The sequence below is a fragment of the Ambystoma mexicanum genome, chromosome 6q (assembly GCF_040938575.1).
Source record: "Ambystoma mexicanum isolate Mex_15411 chromosome 6q, UKY_AmexF1_1, whole genome shotgun sequence".
Lineage (NCBI taxonomy): Eukaryota > Metazoa > Chordata > Amphibia > Caudata > Ambystomatidae > Ambystoma > Ambystoma mexicanum.
The window spans coordinates 1,491,636,282-1,491,650,922 of record NC_090937.1 but is presented as its reverse complement, the minus strand read 5'-3'; positions in this window follow the sequence as shown (position 1 = coordinate 1,491,650,922).

Sequence of the window (14,641 nt, the reverse complement as noted above, 5' to 3'; positions counted from 1 at the left end):
ATGTCCACATGCTTTTATGGATTAAAGATTCTCCTAAATTTGGTCAAGACAGTGATGCCACTGTTTTACAGTTTATTGAAAAATATGTCACTTGTGAAATTCCGTCAGAATCCACAAATAGTGATCTTCATGCAAAAATCTTACAATTCCAAAGACACAAATGTGGCAAATATTGTCGTCGCAAATACAAAAACAAAGGGAAATACTACACCAAATGCTGATTTGGTTTCCCTAGACCAGTTACAAATACAGGTCAAGTGAACAACCTCATGTCTTCAGTTAGACATAGTGTTAAAGGTAAGTCACCTAAAAATACATATTGCATAAAAAGAAAAGAAGTAGAACAATATATCAATGATTACAATGCAATCATTGCCCACTTGTGGAATGCAAACATAGATGTGCAGTACATTGCAGACAATTCTACTGCAGTTGCACGATATGTCACAGCATACTTAACCAAATCAGAAAAGACAGAGCTCCAAGACCTCTGGAATGACCTGTCATCAGATAAAACAGTGTCTCAGAAATTATACAGCTTGGGCATAAAAATGCTGTCCCATAGAGAATGTGGATCCTATGAAGCAGCTGATCGATTAACTGGTACTGCATTGTATTGTAAATCTGCAAATATAGTATGGCTAAGTCTTGGTCCAGCTAAATCTAGAAAAAGAGTTCTAAAATCATACGAAGATATAGAAACAATAGCCAAACATGATCCCAACAGCCAAGACATTTTAAAAAACAATTTATTGGACACATACTACCCAAACAGGAGTACCACTTTGGAAACCATGTGTCTATACCACATAGCCCAAAACTACACATACAAAAATAATATAAAACCTGATGAGCAAAACCGTAAATACAAAGTGACAAACTGTGATGGCAGCTTAGTAAAACTCACCAAACCAAATTTAATTAATCATATCAAATTGTCATTAAAGACTCCTCAACATAAAGAAATATATTACATGTCCCTGCTACAACTCTTCAACATGGAGAAAAGAAGAAGAAATACTAGATACCTATGACTCATATGAAGACGCTTTCAAAGCCAATGAAAGCAGTATAACTGATGTAAACTTTGCACAGTACAAAACAATGTTGCACAATGAACAGCAACACGAAGAGGAACTCCAGGCCCAACTTGATAAGGACACTCCTGACAGTAGTCAACCTTCTGTCACAGGAAGCCAAGAACCACTGGGAGAACCACTAATAACAAATGAGGCAGAATTAGCTATGATAGAAGTAGAAAACACCATGTGTCACTATGAAGATACAGAAGACTTAACTACACTACAATCAAAACTAAACAAAGAGCATTGTAGCATTTTTCAAGAAATAACAAAAGAAATTGCACATGGTGTGCAACATGAAAACAAAGAATGCACCTGCCAAAATTACAAACCTATACTATTGTATGTCAGTGGTGAAGCTGGTTCTGGCAAAACATTCCTAATCAAAATCATCAGTAAGTTCCTTCAACAATTGACAAACAACAAACTGTCAGCTGTTGTCACTGCCCCCACAGGTTTAGCTGCCTACAACGTAGGTGGTGTCACTTTACACCGATTACTACTCCTGCCAGTAGAACACCAAAACAAGTTAGATTATTACAAACTTTCTGCAGAAGCTGCAATGGAAGTACGCAGAGTATTGAAACAAATGAAAATGCTACTAATAGATGAAGTGAGCATGGTGTCCAACCTAATGTTGGTTTTGATTCACCTCAGATTACAAGAAGTACTCAAAACAAACTATGAAGAGCTCTTTGCAGGAAAACACATCATTGTTTTTGGAGATCTTCTTCAATTGACACCTGTAAAAGGTGAGCCTATTTTTAAAACATTAGGACACAAACTCTGCCATAAAACTGTTGGCAGCATTGGACATGTCAACCTTTGGCAACATTTCCAATACAGAGAATTAACAGAAAACATGCGCCAATCTACAGATCTCACTTATGCCAACATCTTAAAAAGTATCAGAGTTGGTATACTTTCTAGAGAAGCAGAAGCAATATTGAAAACCCGGCACATTCATGCACTTTATGGTGATAATGCATGTGCTACAGATGTTATGGAACAATTAGCCCACAAAAATTTCAATTGTATGGCCTTAATGCCAACTCTTGCAAGCTGTTTCAAATTCAATGAAATAATGTTAAGCAAAGAAATGCAACCAATTATGGAAATTAGCGCCACAGACAAACTAGATGTACATGGAATGACACAACTCATGTGTGACCAAGCCACAGCAAGACTAAATAGTTTAGAAAAATCAATCTCAAACACAGCAGGCTTGGAAAAGATATTAAAATTATCCTTAAATTGCAGATTAATGCTTAAACGTAACCTTGACGTGGACCAAGGACTAGTTAATGGAGCACTGGGTACAGTTGTTGGCTTTCAAACATACTCACGTGACAACAAAATTCAGTTTGCCAATATTCTCTTTGCCAAACTTTCAGAAGTAAAAAGAATAGGACGCTCAACAGCTCGATTCCTTCTCTTCAAAGACATGTATGTACGCAGAGAACAATTTTCTCTAACTCTTGCATACGCAGTCACCATTCATAAATCACAAGGTCTTACTCTAGACAAAGCAACGATAGACATTGGTAACACAGTCTTTAAAGAAGGCATGAGCTACGTAGCACTGTCACGCCTACGTACAATTGATGGTCTATTTCTAATAAACTTTGATGCAAGTAAAGTAAACGCTGATATTCCTTGCATTTTAGAATACAATAGACTTCGTTCACTATACACCCCCCATCTACAAACATATCCTGTTCCACAAAAAGGAAAATGTTCTAAAAGAAAACTAAATCAAACAGAAATGCAACAGGATGTCACTGCAAATCCTCCAAATAGACTAAAAGAAACTAAAACTTCATCAAGTACCACAAGCAAAAAAGAATCAATTAGGGAAAGTAAACCAGGTACTTCTTTAAAGAAGGAAGACAAACTCAAAAAAAACCAGTTAGATACAGAACTACCTGGACCATTTAAATTCTCAAATATAGTTGGTGTAAGTTGCTACGCAAATGTAGCAATGAATATTCTATTTCAATTACCACCAATTGTTGACAACATTTACTTACACAGTACAGACCCATTGTGTTTGCAAATGATAGTACTTCACAGAAATGCAGCAAACAATCCTGACAACACGTATAGTGTTTTTGGAATAAGACAACAATTGGACTACTGTGCTGGAATGGTGAAATTCACTATAAACTCACAGGAAGATCCACAAGAATTTCGAATGTACTTACTATTAGTACTGGAAAACAAAAACATACCTATAAATGAAATCTTCCAGATTTCATACATGTGGGAACATACATGCACTCTCTGCAACAACGTGACACAAGAACAAATCCCCAATGAGCGCTTTGTCTATATATCAATACCTAATTGTGAATACGTTCCATTTCAGCAACTTGTACAAAATGCAAACCACGGTAGATTATGTTCTACCTGCAATATCGGATAATCGCTCCACGTTACTAATACAAACACATAGTAAATACGTAATACTAATGCTTCTATGTTACAATGCAGATGTACGAAAAACAACTGCAAGCTGACTGGATTCACACATGGTCAAATATCACTTGGTAGGAAAACCTTCACAACAATAGGTATAATCTACCACGCAGGAGCCACAACCAACTCAGGGCACTACACTGCATATATAAAAAAAAATGTGGATGGTTTGAATGTAATGATAGTACCGTTACTCTAAAGCAGAGATTACCAGCTAATCTTACAAACACGTATTTAATGTTCTTAAAACCAAAATTTGATAACTGAACTGTACTTAAACCTTAAGTACACTTGTAGTAAAATAATATAAACTGTCACAATATTTCAAAACCTATCTAACTGCCCAAAGATTCTACAACAACTAATCAGATGAATTAATACCACTCAAATAGAGCAAAAAATAGACAGTTAGGATACGCCAATTGGTATCTAACTATCCCAAAATTTACAAATATGCAAACAGATAAATCAATACCACAAAATTATATCAAAACATAAACAGTTAGAATACGCCTACTGGTATCTAACTGGGCCAAAATTTTACAATATCCAAACAAATACCTAATATCTTACTGCTCACAAAAAGTGGAACAAACCAATGCATAAAGCATTAGGCAGAAAGAACAAGTAAACACGGAAAACAAACAAATAAATAAACTGTAGCATAACAGAAAAAGGTTTTATTTTTGTAATCCAACATGGATTTTCTTTCTCCCACAGACCCAATGATTTTAGCAACAAACACAGAAACTCTGCACATTGCACAATACTCTGGTTTGTAATCTACTAAATATGAGGGTCAATAAAAAGAAGAAAATGTTGATTGTACAATGTAATAAGTCATTATAAAATACTAATACTAACATGGTATTTTTTTTATTACAGAAATGAACAAGAAAAACATGGACTCCCGTTACTAAACCAAATAGTACGTATAACAAGATAAATACAACCATCGCAGCATATCACACCCATACAAGCTTATAACATTGTTCCTTATAATTTAGTTTTTGACCCAAAGTTAAAAGCCACTATGGGTGTGATATGCTGCAGTGGTTGTGGCCAGGGCATACACTCTTGGGTGCATTGCCAAATGGCCATGCACCCAACATTCTATACCCTGGCCACAACCACCGCAGCATATCACACCCATAGATGCAAGCATTACAACCATTTTTATGTCCGCGGACAGGGAGAAGGTCCTAGGACACATTCAACTTGCCAGAGGACAATACAAACAGCGTCCTCAGGACACCCCCATTTTCTTTATGTACGAACATTTCTGGACACCGCGATTGTTCTTAAACATTTTCACCTTGCCAACGAACAATACAGACAACGTCTCCAGGACACCCTCTGCAAACATTCCAAGACCCCACGAGTGTTCTCAGAACACTTTCAAGTTGACACCGAATCCATTCCGTTTATTTACGAACATTCCACAACAGCCGTGTTGTCCGCAGACAAATCGAACACAACAAAAGTGTCTAGCCATAAATAAAATACAACTTTGAACCTATCTCATACTCCCCCATCCTCCCCAAAGACTTCTACACACCAACACACTCTACTAAATACACAACTTGAACAAACTCTCTTGCCTGCTATTGAAGGGTTGATCTGGAGGAAGATTGGGTAGGTATCCAGTGGGATTCCACTTGCAGCAGTGAGGTATTAGCATGAACTATGTTCACTCAAATATCGAGCTTTATGGCCACATATCCCTCTGTACTACAAGATGCTATACGCTATACAAGCGATGACACATTTATATGTGCCTACTCAGGATTTTGTTATTGGATTCTTTCTGATATTGGGCAGTCAATTGCTTATTTTATTGGGAACCCGGACAAGGTGAAAAGGGTTTTGTTTGACCATTATTGGGCATCTACGCTTAACTCTCTTCCCTTGTACGTATCTTTAAAACATCTGAGTTTTTATTACAAACGAGCCAGCGTACTTGCTCCACACCAGTCGATTTATCCAGACCGGACTGTCCTTGGAACTTGGCTCCAACTATGGTGGTGTTGGTACGACATGGTAAGACATTTTATAATCAGGCCACATGGTGCTTTTGCAATGTCGCAAACATGGTGGAGACACTTGAGCACCTTGTTAGTCTATGCCCAGCACTTCAAGGGAAACAAGAACTTTATTTCAGGCGTTTTGAAGAGCTTCTGGATGCAGGGGATCAGTGTGCTCTGTGGAGCTTTTGTCTTGCGGGTTGTGCCACCTCTCTCTTGTTTGGCAGTTATGAGGTTTTTAAATTCAATGCAATTGGATAAACCCAAGGAGGATGCAGGATACATATTATTATGATGAAATGAAACTTGTTTCAATGTGGCTGAATTTCTTAAAATGTTCTTGATGAATTAATTTGATTTGTATATTAAGACTTGATTGTCTTTTTTAAAAAAACGAAAATTAACATGGTAATTCATGGAATAATTGTGCACCGAAATTTGTGGTGCAAGCGTGAAAAAGCTAGCGCATGCGTGCGATTCATGGAAGGCCCTGCGCGTGTTTTTCCCGGAATGTGCGCCAAATCCATGCTTACCTTACATATCACTGCGAATTTCCAAACGCATGCGCAACAGGAATGGGGAAAGTGCTCAACTTCTCAGGGGGCGGAACACAGGGAATGGGGAAAAATGCATGAAAATGTAGGCGTAACGCTGGGAAACACACGCAACGCCCACACGCTAGTGAACAACACGTATTCATGGAATCAAATAGGGAATACCCACGCACGTCAACACACACGCACACGCACAAATACATCCGCCACACGAAAGCAGGCGGATTCCCCCTACGCAGCATAAAAGTGCACGCAAACAACAAACAAGCATATACAGCTACGATGAATGTCCCATTCCTCGCAGCAGTGATCATGGGACACTGCAGGAGGAGGAGAATAGCCAGGCCCCACATTTGTTTGCCCAGGATCAGCCTTTTGGGATGCCCGATGACCAGGTCTATGGCAGGTATAGGTTTCCACCTCATATCATCCTAGAGCTGGTCACTGAGTGGGAGGATGAACTCACATCACCCACCCTGTGCTCCCAAGCATTGAGCCCCTCGGAGAAGGTGCTCAATGTACTGCATTCTTTAGCCACTGGGTCATTTCAGCAGACAACTGCCATAGTGGGGGGCGTCTCACAGCCCACACAGTCGCGTTGTCTACACCAGGTGTTGGCAATCATCACTGCACGCCCCTCAGTCGGCGGGCACTTATTCATGCCCAGAACACCTGCAGAAAAGCAGGCCATGGTCCAGGACTTATACAGGGTGCCAGACTTCCCCAAAGTGCTCGCTGCCATAGATTGCACCCATGTGGCCCTACGTCAACCTAGGGCCACTGAAAACATCTACCGCAACCGCAAGAACTGGCATTCCATCAACGTGCAGGTTGTATGCAATGCCAAGGGAATCATCACCTCTGTCTATGCAAACTATCCAGAGTCCACCCATGACAGTTTCATATACAAAATGTCCGCCCTGAGCTGGGCCCTGGAAGCTGGGAAGCATGGCAACACATGGCTCATAGATGAGTTCAAATGGCTGTACACAAATGCACATGCCCAACTAATGACAACCATTATCACCTTACCAGGGGACAGTGCCTACCCTCTGAGCACCTACATGATGACACCAATACGGAGACTCACCATACCACCCCAGGTAAGATACAACGCAGCCCATATTGCAACCAGGGCCATAGTGGAGCGCACATTCGGAGTGCTCAAGTCACGCTTCCGCTCCCTTGACCGCTCTGGTTGACAGCTACTATATGCACCCCCAGTAGTGTGCAGAATCATTGTGGCAGCATGTGTCCTGCACAATGGCGCTGCGCATGGGAGGGGAAAGAGCGAGTGGTGAGGCAGACGTACCCAGCTTGCGGCCACATTTTTCACCTAAACTCCAACCGCTGCAGAGTGCACACAGGCCTGGCACATACCAGGTGACAATCAATGATGAGAAAGAGACAGTTAACTGAGAATGTGTCCACGGAGGTGCCACATTGTGTGCATCCCTAGCTACTTAAACACAACGAATCCTGCGTGATCAAGGAACACATGAAAGGTGCATATCCCACCTACCCCCATGCAAACAGGGCATGAAAGTACTGGTATGCCACCCAAACCCTCCAACCCCATGAACCCCGTCTGCCACACCATGCCATGGTATGCAACGGCACAACACATGGCACAGTCGTCATGAAGTGCCACATGACAAATATAGTCAACAGACAATCACACCTGACATGGAATCTGAAGAAATGACTGACCAAACCCTCACACCTTGAAAACTGTGGCACAAATAAATGCCGCCAGCGGAACAAGCTACACAACTCACAATACCGGTTGCCATGTACATTGGACAATAGCAAATTGACATTACAAGCACTGTGTGCTGTTTGTGTGTCCCTTGCAGCACACTGCTCACTGGACAGCACAGTATTGTGTTGGGGAAACCGCTTGAGCATCATGAAAAATAAGTACAATCGACCAAAAGTACCCTGTGATGTATGTATACGATCAATGAATTGGAAGTGAACATGGATTCTAGGGACACAGCATGCCTGCGAAGGCAACCTGGGTGCACGTGTGTGCATGGTGTCATCGTAGTTGGTGTGGGGGTGCGTTGGCTAAGTGTGAGCCTCAGTGTCCTGTACACAGCACATGGGAACATTGCCCTCAAGGACCCCCCTGTGTTAAACCACACCAATCCCCTGACACCTCAAATTCAAACCCAACATAGGATCAGCCATTGACCATCAGAACATATCATGTACAGAGTACCCCACATTGACAATGGCAGACATTGAGCAATCACTGATTGATTGATTGTAAATCCATATACGGCCTACACACAAAGTGCATCAAAGCGCCTCAAGGAGGGAGGGAACAAGGGAGAATAACAGGACAAGTCCTTCAAACAGTCCAGAATGTGAAAAATAACAATCAAATCAAAGCAGATAGAGCAAGTGCTTGTAACAATAAGGGGGAGTCTAGGGAGGGAATGTGGGAAAACAAAACTAGCATCAACATTGCTATGCCTGACAGCAATAGTTGCAGTGCAAAAGTCACATAAGGAGGGGCGGGGTGAGTGAAGAGGAGGGAAGAGGTGAGGAGAGTAACAAAACAAGTGACAAACAGTGGAAGGTTGATGAATAATCAAGATAGTGCTGGGGAGGGGGAGAAGAAACAAAGAAGGGAAAGGGGGAACAGACGATCTGTAATTTGTGGTGGAGGGACTGATGATAAAAGTAAGTACCAAAATAAAACTAAAAAAGGTGAAGGTGGGGGGTATGGACGGAGGCAGAGGGGGAAGTGTCTGCAAAGAATAAGCGGCTACGTTTCACCATGCCTATCGGCAATTGGGGTAGTGCCAGAAAATGACAGACAGAGGACAAGGAGGAGGGAAAAGGGTGGTGCAGAGGGAGAGGGAGGAGAGAATGGAGGAGGGGGCCAAGGTGTAAAGGCAGGAAGGGGGAGAGAGGGAAAGAAAGCACACACAAGGGTCAGAGTGAAAGAAGAGGGTGCAGAAGGGAAGGGGATGTGACGGTGAAGGGGGGGAACAGAGGGAGCCTGGTGGGGGCAGATGGACACTTGCGGGGGCAGGGGATACAGGGGGACTATCAAGGGACCCAGAAGGGTGGGGTACCGTGGTGGACAGGGGTAGACAAGGCCTCCGTTGTGGGCCTTTGGTAGTGGTTGTTGGCTCCAGCCTCCTGGTTGCCTGGATTGTCTCAAGGGCCAAGTGAAACCAATGAGAGGGGGGAGCAGGGCCAGGCCACAAACAGGACAGTCAAGTCAAAAGCAATGCGGCCATATTTCAAATGGCACAACAAAACATCAGGCAGGGCTGCAAGATGGCCAAAGCAAGGGAAGCAAGGAATTGGGCGTCAATGAAACACGTGGTCACAAGGATAACTCAGCGTGCAGTGTTTTTGTGGCATATCAAAATCACTAGAGGCTAAGTGTCCCAATGCAACATTGTCAGCACATGGACCCCTCCCACCATCAGTGTGTGTTACAGCATCCAGGAGGGTGGAGGTAGAGGCTGCACCTCAACCCACATGTGTAGATTTTGAGATAAAAAAAACTCAATGGGCTCAGCGCCTGCACGGCCAGACCTATGTGGGAGATAGGTTGTCATCGTCACCCTATGGATGGAAATCAGAAGGTGGACGCGGCACAGTTGCCTGACCACACCTATCTGCGGCTTGTCCCTCAGCGGCAGCAAGCATGCGGGTCTGGTAAGACAGGTCCTGCTTGGCAATGACACGCAGGTCTGCATGCATTACCTCACGTGTCACATGTGCTTCCTCCTGCAAGAACCCTTATGTAAGACGGAGTTCTGCCTGCATGCCCTCACATAAAAAATGGAGCACCTCCCGGCTTGCATGGAATTCAACTGAGATGGTTCTTTCAAGCTGCTCCATCCCGTCTTCTGCCCGACTCTCGCCCATCATGAGCGCACCCAGAGTAGATCTGAGGGATTGTGTTCCACCCTCAAGGCCTCACGGTGTGCCTCTGCCTGAGCAGCAAGTGCTTGACGCAGAGCCAACATTTCAACCAGGCGCATCCTGTCAGAAGCTGCCATGCCAAGCCTGAGGGAGTGGCACGTTGACCGCGAAGCCTGCTGTTGGAGGTCCACCTGCTCCCCCCCTGTTGCTGTGCCATGGCATAGATGGCTTGCTCCCACTCAGTTGACCCCAGTGGCGCACGGCCACCGTGTTGCCGGACACTACACCTGCCGGGGCCAAGGAGCTGTGGTCCTTGCTGGGTTGGTGCCGCCCGCAGCTGCAGGACTGCATCCCTCTGTTAACCCGATGCCCCGGGAACATGGCCAACTGGTGTGGAGTGTGACCCTGTACCCCTAACCACCACAGAAGGACATCCAACCCCGCCTGGCCCCCTACTGCAGGTGTTGCGGACAGAATATCATCCAACGCAGGATCACTTACCAGCGATGACATGTCATAATGCAGATCCGGCTCAACATAGTGGTCAGATGATCCATCAGAGCGTGTCTCAGAATCAGCCCTGGACACAATGGCCTGGATCACCAGTGGGTTCTTGTGAGCTGCCACCCCATGACCACCACTGGTGCCTGGTTGTTGATGTGAACTGACCACTGTGTCTGGGATGACGTCTTCATCCTCTGCCTCCAGTGTGTCATCACCTGCAACATAAACAAAAGAACCATGAACACGCATGTCAGTAGCAAATACCACACACATACAGATCACAACATTGACAGCCAACACATGAAGCAGACATGTCACACGCAACTCAAACCCAAACATGCATCCAGTGGCATTGCAATGCAAGGGTATCCCGAAAGCAGACAAGGATGTGTGCAAAAAATGTGAAGCCAAAACATGTATTGCATGTTGCACATCACCTGAATCACACGCAACCTCTAGCAGGCACATAGCCAAGGCAGAAATGAGAGATGACATGTAGCATAAGCATGGGGGAACAATAAGCATGGGGGAACACCCAAATAGCCACACCTGGCAATCAAACCAAACACACCATGACACATGTAACATGCATGTTCACAAGCAACACTCAACAACCATCGACTATGCAGAGTACATGTGTCACAGGAGGCACCTACGCTAGTGCATTTCTATACAGTGAAAGGAGGGACATGGGTGCATACATGCCAGGTCACTATCACACAGCAGCATTGTGTTGGCATGTTGAAGGGCTGAACATGGCACAGGAGTGGGTGTGTGCGGTGCAGTGCATGTGTGCCTCCTCAACTTCCAACTTCAACACGTACGTAGTGATGTCAATCTCCAAACAGGAGGGCAGTACAAGGGCAATTGCTGCCACCATGTGCAAATGGCATGCACTATGTAGCATTGATACTGTGAAACCCCCACCCTCTGGGGAATAGCAGGGAGGCACTGCATGGCAATGAAAGGTTCACCACAGAACTGTGCATTGGCAGACAGTGTTGGCATGCGTCTATTGGATGTCGTCTTTCAAATGTCATTACACCTGATGAGATGTGGGCATGATGCAGGACAGATGAGGAACCATCAGTAGTATGCCCATGCATGCAGAAGACACAACACCAGTTGAACAGAGGCAGGGGGCCTGTAACAGGGGGATCCATGTGCACAACACTGATGTGGACAACCTAAAGTTGTGGGTGATGACACACAGACCCACGGTGAGCATGACATGGCTGTTCAAATAACACGACACTTGGATCATCCTGGTGACGTACTACAATGAGCAGGCGGACAAGGACACCTAGGGGCATACATGGAATGCACATGATGCATGAGCCACTGCCATCATCACAGTCACAGTGAGACACACTGCACCAAGGACAAAGGATGTATATGACATGATATGACATCTCATCAAGATTGCCCTCGTAACAAGTGGCTCAGAGCGCAAACAAGCAAAGCGAGGAGAACAAAAGGGGGAAAAGAAAATGAAAACAACAATCTAACTGGGCACAGTGACATTGAGAACACGCAAGTGCATGGAGAAGGGACACAGGGGTAAAGTCCCTTGAAGGGGGAGAAGTGGAAAGTGCAGAACAGAGGAGAGTAAAGAATGAAAATGAAGTCCTATGATAGAATAGGCATTGAAAAGGTGGTAGTGCAGCTAGCAAGTGGCAAGTGCCAGATCATTGAGATAGGGCAAATCTGATGAGTGCAGAAGAAGAGTGGGGGGACTGTATGGGTACATGTACAGGACCCACTGCAATGGGAGGCCTGGAGGCAGTGCAGCAGGGAGTTCAGGGTGAGCAGGTACCTGGGCCCGAAGGACAGAGGGTGTCCAGGTGCACAGTGCCAAGAGAGAAAACAGTTCAGCTGGGGAGAAGAGGGGTTAATGCAGGAGCAAATAGGAAGGTCTTGAGGTGCTTCCGGAAGCAGAGATGTTTCTCCTCAAGTTTCAATGTGGCAGGTAGTCTGTTCCAAAGGGATGTCCCAGCCATAGACACAGATCTGCCCCCAGCTTTTTCTTCGATAAACGACTGACCCAGAGGGAGTGAGAGGTAGAGGAGCAAAGTACTCAAGAGGTGAGATATTGGCAGAGGGATAGTTGAAGGTATATTGGACCCAGGCCCCGGAAATCCTTATGCACAATGCAGAGGGTCTAAAATGTAATCCTGGCATCCACTGGTAGCCAACGAAGGGATTTCCGAGCTGGAGAGATAGGATCCCAGGGCTTGAGGCCAAGGACAAGTCTTTCAGTCCTGTACTGGATTAGTGATAGAGGTCGGAAAGTGGAGGCAGGTAGAATTTAGAAAAGGGCTGTCACAGTAGTCCAACCTTGAGACAACCAGAGCTTCCGAGACAGTGAGCTTGTAGGTGAACGAGAGTACCCCTGAGGAGGTTAAGCAAGAAGTTAAAATCTCAAAAGACGTCAGAAATGTGTGCAGAGAGGGAATGTGTGGAGTCAAAGGTGACCCCCAGGTTGTTGGCCTTGCAGGTGGAGGTAGGAGGAGGGCCAAGGGAGGCAGGGCAGAGAGTGAGGGGGAAGGATGGTGAAGGTGTACTGATGAGGAGGATGTCAGTCTTGCTGGCATTTAGATAGAGATCGTTGGCAGTACACCAATTTCAAATGGCAATGTGACAATCAGAAATGAGGCAGGGAGAAGAGGTTGCCGAGGGCAGCCTGGAAATGAGTTGAGTGTTATCAGCATAGCACTGGAAATTTTAGCAGAAAATTTAAACGCAGTAGGTGAGAGCTGCCAGGTGATGTTTGAAAAGCCAGGCCAAGAGGTCAGACCCCTGGTGAACACCACAGGTAGAGAGGGAGATTGATGAAAGGAAGGACCCAAGGTCACACACGCCAAACACACATGTCATTGAGTAACACGCATCACTACTCACCGGACGATGCATCATAATCCATCCTCCCTCTAATAAAAATGCAAAAAAAAAATTAAGAAAAACGTGAACGCAACCCCGGTAGCCCACGTGCATGCAATAAACCTCCCGCAGTACGTTGTGGCACCCAGGGACACAATAAACACATAAGCGTGGAACATGCGGGCTACTATGACCTCGAAAAACGGTACGCGATGCACAGGGGGAACCACAGTAGGAAAGTTACCTTGCGCGACTCACTGTCTGCCTTGCGTGTAAAAGAAAAAGAAATACACACGCACTGGTGCACATAGGCAATACCCCACCAAATGAAGAGGTACGAACTTCAAATGCTGTGAAGTAATCGCGTGTGAATCCAGAAGAGTAAACAGACGCAACGGTCTCCACGGAAAGCACGTACAACAAACTGCTGGCCTGCGCTCACCTTTAACCCGTGCCGAGGGAAACACCCGTGCGTGTCACATCACTTACCTGATTACGTGCTAAGGCCCTTTCCTCAAATTACAGGCTGACGTGCTGTATTTTTCATGTACGGATTCACTCTGTATCAAGCTGGCCACACAACAACACACAGAAGACCACAAAGGCCCAACGCCTCTTGCGTGCAGAGGATGCAGGGGGGTGCCGGGTCCAACTTTCCATCAACCCGATGAGGGTCCTGAAATGCATTGACCCAGTGCTTCACCACCAGGTTCTGGCAAGGCAGACCCATCTGGAGTCGAGCGGTGAGTCTCTGGGCTATCCTATTCCACACAGTGCATGTTGAGGTGTGGCAGGAGTGTGCAGCTTGGACATATGTCTGACATGGCCCATGCATGGATGTGTGTGAGTGCAGGGACATGCCCATGCTGCATGTGAGTGCAGTCATGTTTGATGCACATCAATGATGTATGTGTTCAAATTCATGATGCCCAACAGCATGTTGAGATGCACACATGTTAGCATTTCTGTGTATGTACTATGCCATGATTGGGGTGTGACACATGGATGCTGGTTCCACCTTCATGTACATGCATGGCAGATATGTGCATGTGTGTGTTTGACATGTGTGCGACTGTGATACGCCATGGATGGATGTGACCCAGACATGTGGGTACCTGATTAGCAGATGTGACTTAGTTGCTGATGATTGCACAGTGAAAGGTGTTGGAGATGTACAGTTGCGTGTCTGTCTGGTAGCGTGTGTGCATGTGATCGGCACTCCCCA